The sequence below is a fragment of the Gigantopelta aegis genome, chromosome 8, assembly GCF_016097555.1.
Source record: "Gigantopelta aegis isolate Gae_Host chromosome 8, Gae_host_genome, whole genome shotgun sequence".
Classification (NCBI taxonomy): domain Eukaryota; kingdom Metazoa; phylum Mollusca; class Gastropoda; order Neomphalida; family Peltospiridae; genus Gigantopelta; species Gigantopelta aegis.
In genome coordinates, this window is record NC_054706.1 from 80,873,807 (window position 1) to 80,879,806 (window position 6,000).

Below are 6,000 nucleotides of genomic sequence, written 5' to 3' on the forward strand. Positions count from 1 at the left end.
CATGTTGGTGCAAGGCGGGCCTGAGAACTGAAGAACTGTCGATTTGATAAACTCGCACACGTTTCATGTTGGTGGAAAGCGGGCCTGAGAACTGAAGAACTGTCGATTTGATAAACTCGCGCACGTTTCATGTTGGTGGAAAGCGGGCCTTAGAACTGAAGAACTGTCCATTTGATAAACTCGCGCACGCTTCATGTTGGTGGAAAGCGGGCCTTAGAACTGAAGAACTGTCCATTTGATAAACTCGCGCACGCTTCATGTTGGTGGAAAGTGGGCCTTAGAACTGAAGAACTGTCGATTTGATAAACTTGCACACGTTTCATGTTGGTGGAAGGCGGGCCTGAGAACTGAAGAACTGTTGATTTGATAAACTCTCACACCCTTCATGTTGGTGGAAAGTGGGCCTTAGAACTGAAGATCTGTTTAACTGATAAACTCACGGACGTTTCATGTTGGTGGAAGGCGGGCCTTAGCACTGAAGAACTGTTGACAAAATGACAAAATGACAAAACAAGCATATGTCACAATGTTCTGTAATAACATCCCAGTAATCCAGCAATAATAATATATTATTTTTCAATACAAAATAAACCACCATTGTCGAACTGGTTAGGCTACAATACAAATAGAAATAACTGTCCAACAATATATATTATGTTTTGTCCATTAAGCTGCGGTTAATTTCAAACTGAAATGATAAAATGACTGTTTACTTTGTTAATTGGTCTATCCTTTTAGTTGACTCCACCTGTTTCCTGATTGGCAGGTGTACATTTGGTAGAATAATAGACAATGCAATTGCAATTTCTAGACAAAGAGTATGGGTATTTTTAACATCACAGGGTACTACATTGTGATGCATTGTTTTACCAATCTGCTGCATCCTGACATGTCCGAATATTAGTCTTTCTTTAATAATATAGATACAATATAAGCACTTATGTTATTAGCATGTAGTGGATCATTACCCATGTCACGATTACCCAGTTTTAAAGAAATGAAATCATCATTTGGTTATCGTGGGTAGTTGTTTTTTGCTTCAACGTACTAGTAGGCTATGCATTGTTTTCTTTGGATTTTTGTAGAGGGAAAAATACTGTAACCCCAGTTTGTGCTGTTAATGCACACTGAAATATGTTTGTTACATTATAAGTTGAAGAAGCATCACGAGGGGTATATGGCTTTTTATGTACCTTTCTGTGTGTTCTTTTACCCCGAGCCTTCGTGTAAAATTCTTTAATCTCATTGGTGGTTTGCCGCTGGACAAATCTCTTATACCCCTGTGGGCGGAGCCAAATTCTTTTATACAGTAATTTCCAACAGTTTCCAGCCACCCCAGTTAATGCCAAAGCAATAATTAGATTATAAATAACATTGATAATCAATCAAGTATACATAATTAATTTTATTTTTACTATAAAATACACTATTTCAATACTTTTAAAAGCTGCAATGTTGAACTCGGCCACCTAATTACGGTCGTGGTGTTATTGTATTAATGCGCGATTAGCAACAGTTGGGGTTTTTTTTTGGGGGGGGGGTTTAATATTTTTATTTTTTTACTACATACATTTCTGATAATTTTTTTTTTTTTTTTTTAAATTAATATCTGTTTCAGACAATTTCGTATTACAAACATTTGAAGTTAAAAACTCGTTTATCGATGGAACTATTTTTTGTCACTGGCAAGTGGTTTCGTTCGCGTCAGCGTGGTACGGCTCCGTTAATAAATTGTTAACAATTAGGCCTATAGTCTGGGGTTATTTTGATTATTTGGCTATATGGTTTAACATGTCGGCAAGATAAATTCGTTGTAGAAGCATCTCTCGGGCTATATGGCTTTTTATGTACCTTCTGTGTGCTCTTTTTCCCCCTCGCCTTCGGCTCGGGGTAAAAGAACACACAGACTCAGAGGGTACATAAAAAGCCATATACCCCTCGTGATGCTTCTACAACGTATATTATATTATCTGGGCATCTGTTTTGCAAGTTGGGCTGATCAAAGCGAAGTAAGTGAATTTTCTTAAATCACTGCATGTCACAGATGGACGAGAGATTGACTATCAGTAACACATATTGTCCAAGAAACAAGTCAAACAACAAAACATTTCAACAAATTTATCTACAAAATATAAATATACACAATGACGATTTCACTCCAAACACATCACTACCCCAACCTTAAATTAAACCCCCCAAAAAACTGTAATCTGGTGTCCATGGTAAGCCAGTCTGAGCCAACTAGCTTCTAGTCAATGTTCAAACCTTAGTTAAATAATCATTTTGAACCAGTTCAATTTTGTATCAGTATACACTCATCTGAAATTCACTGTCATTGCGAATACTATCAGTATCTTGATGACGACCAGACACTAGCACATCTTGGATGGTTGGCTGTTGACATCTCTTGCAGACATCCTAACAACAGTCCGCCACCACGCTAGTCTGTAGACATCTCTTGCAGATGGTTCTCCTACAGTTCCACTGGTTACATCTGTGTCATCCCTCACACCCAGTTATAGCTCACATAGCTATCATGGCTCTCGTAGCTCACATACTTCTCATGGTTCTGGCTCACGCTCAAACCCAAAGGTTCTCGTGGTTCTGGCTCACGCTCAAACCCAAAAAGCTGAAACAAAAATGTCTACAAATAGGCTCACTTAATATAATTATGGCAATAAAATACCACCTCATTATCAAGCCCGTCTGACACTTATAAAAACTATTGTAACACAATAAACCAAATTAACCTTAACCCCTTGTTTTGTACCATATTTACTCCTGGTGCACAACAACACAAATTACGCTTAACCCTCTAATACGGTCAGTTACACAACCGAAAACATACACTATACACACACCCAAGTACCCTATAACAAAGTAAAACTACCTAAGTTATAGCACCTGATTATGCACTAATATACAACACCACTTACATGTATATCTAAATACAAACAAATAAACAACCCTATTAATAATCACCACAAACAAATTACAATTAACTAAATTGCCCTGTATTTGAGTCTTGGGGAAAAATATAGTCAAACTATCTGTCCAAAAGCCTGCATGCTTTTTACCTGCAGCTTAATTTCCCACTGAAGAAACTCAATATACTGCTCATAAAAAGTTATGACAACGTTTTCACAATTTACCCAGTATGCTCATGCTCTACCAGATATGGACAAAATATTGGGCATTTATTATATAAACCCCCTCTAACATCATAAAATACATGAAACTAATCTTTTCTGTGACACTGCATTTGTTTACACTGGGGCAGGATTTAGTTCAGTTGGTTGAGCTCTTACCTCTGCAGTGCTTGCGTCGAAGGATCAAATCACCTCAGTGGATCCATTTAACTGATTGGGTTTTTTCTCTTTCCAATCAGTGCATCACAACTGGTCAAAGGCTGTGGTATGTCTTTTCCTGTCTGTGGGAAAGTACATATAAAAGATCCCTTGCTGCTACTGAAAAATGTAGCAGGTTTCCTCACTAAGACTCGTCAAAATTATCAAATGTTTGACATCCATTAGATGATTAATTAAATTAATCAGTGCTCTAGTGGTGTTGTTAAACAAAACAAACTTTAACTTTGTTTACACTGTACATACAGCAGTAGTTGACAGGAAACTGTTAGTATGTGTTGGTGGTCCGGGTATGCATCTTTTCTACTCATAAGACTCGTTACTGCCCCTCTAAACTGTTAGTATGTGTTGGTGGGCCGGGTATGCATCTTTTCTACATAAAGACTCATTACTGCCCCTCTAAACTGTTAGTATGTGTTTGTGGTCCGGGTATGCATCTTTTCTACATAGACTCGTTACTGCCCCTCTAAACTGTTAGTATGTGTTGGTGGTCCGGGTATGCATCTTTTCTACATAGACTCGTTACTGCCCCTCTAAACTGTTAGTATGTGTTTGTGGTCCGGGTATGCATCTTTTCTACATAGACTCGTTACTGCCCCTCTAAACTGTTAGTATGTGTTGGTGGTCCGGGTAAGCATCTTTTCTACACATAAGACTCGTTACTGCCCCTCTAAACTGTTAGTATGTGTTTGTGGTCCGGGTATGCATCTTTTCTACATAAAGACTCATTACTGCCCCTCTAAACTGTTAGTATGTGTTTGTGGTCCGGGTATGCATCTTTTCTACATAGACTCGTTACTGCCCCTCTAAACTGTTAGTATGTGTTTGTGGTCCGGGTATGCATCTTTTCTACATAGACTCGTTACTGCCCCTCTAAACTGTTAGTATGTGTTTGTGGTCCGGGTATGCATCTTTTCTACATAGACTCGTTACTGCCCCTCTAAACTGTTAGTATGTGTTTGTGGTCCGGGTATGCATCTTTTCTACATAGACTCGTTACTGCCCCTCTAACTGTTAGTATGTGTTGGTGGTCCGGGTATGCATCTTTTCTACACATAAATAGAGGCTATTTCATGGGTTTTTTCGAATACGATTTTTATGTCAACGATCGAGTGATGTGTGAAAACCATATTTTCACGAATTGCGAAGCAATGAGTGAAAATATGGTTTTCACACATCACGAGTTGATATAAAAATCGTATTCGGAAAAACACCATGAAATGGTCTATTTATTATATACATATTTCCTAATTTTTGACAATATCTTTCGCTCTTTGGTAATATCTTTCACTTATCCTATCGAAAACACGTAACGTCATGATATATTTCTTCCTATGGAACTTTGCCAGAAAATTTACTTTACCATAGACTTTTAAAAAGAAATTTGATTAAAATTTATCTTTATTAACATTTATTTAACAATACTGCGGTGCAAACATACCTGACAAAGCGATCCCAAGTCCTTTGGCACTGTCACGTATAAATACTTATCATAAATAGAGTTAGGGTTAGGGTTAGGCTTAGGGTTAGGGTTAGGGTTAGTGACAGTGCCAAAGGAAAGTCCTTCCCGATCCTCTAAACACTCCCACAAAAACAAAACGAGTCGAACGCCGTTAAATTCTTACACTCGATGACACTACATTGTGTCATCATTATTTAGCTTCGTATTCAATTTGTTTTATATATTTTATCGTAATTGCACTTCGTATCCCGTTTTTTTAGGTAGTTGTTTAAATTACGTTTTTTATTTTTCAAATACGATCAGATGCATTGGTAATCATCAAATTTAAATACGAACAACCGAGACAAAGGGAGATAATTTAATCATGCACTTTTACAAAAAAGTAAATACTTCTATATTTTCACTGTAGCTAAAATACAGTGAAAATATGACTTTTTACCGGATATGACCTTTCAGGTTTCCGTAGATCTATATATTTCATTGCTATGTATATAATAACTCATTACTGCCCCTCTAAACTGTTAGTATGTGTTTGTGGTCCGGGTAAGCATCTTTTCTACACGTAAGACTCGTTACTGCCCCTCTAAACTGTTAGTATGTGTTGGTGGTCCGGGTATGCATCTTTTCTACACGTAAGACTTGTTACTGCCCCTCTAAACTGTTAGTATGTGTTGGTGGTCCGGGTATGCATCTTTTCTACACGTAAGACTCGTTACTGCCCCTCTAAACTGTTAGTATGTGTTGGTGGTCCGGGTATGCATCTTTTCTACACGTAAGACTCGTTACTGCCCCTCTAAACTGTTAGTATGTGTTGGTGGTCCGGGTATGCATCTTTTCTACACCTAAGACTCTTTACTGCCCCTCTAAACTGTTAGTATGTGTTTGTGGTCCGGATATGCATCTATTAGGGTTAGGGTTAAAACTCGTATTTGACCCAAGTGTCCCTTTGAAGAAGCACACTTAGAAAGATAGCCAGTAGTGAAATTTAGGCTTGGGCGAAAACGGTGACCAAAATATACACTGTCAAAAAAGTAACGCATAGGCGAAATATTCACGGAATTATCTCTTTAATACAAAGTGGCATAATTTCATTATTTATGATCGTATCACAATCAAATTTGACATAACTATTTGACAATGTTCTTGCTATGGATTGACGGCAGTGGAGGCATT

General features: G+C 37.8%; 1 long non-coding RNA gene across 1 annotated transcript; it reads right to left on the reverse strand.

Moving 5' to 3' along the window:
* Positions 1-2,105: 2,105 nt before the first annotated feature.
* Positions 2,106-4,869, reverse strand: LOC121380239. The gene is made up of 2 exons (XR_005958897.1): positions 4,807-4,869; positions 2,106-2,629 (listed from the first exon to the last, which is right to left on the reverse strand). It is a non-coding gene; the product is annotated as an uncharacterized LOC121380239 (long non-coding RNA).
* Positions 4,870-6,000: the final 1,131 nt, after the last annotated feature.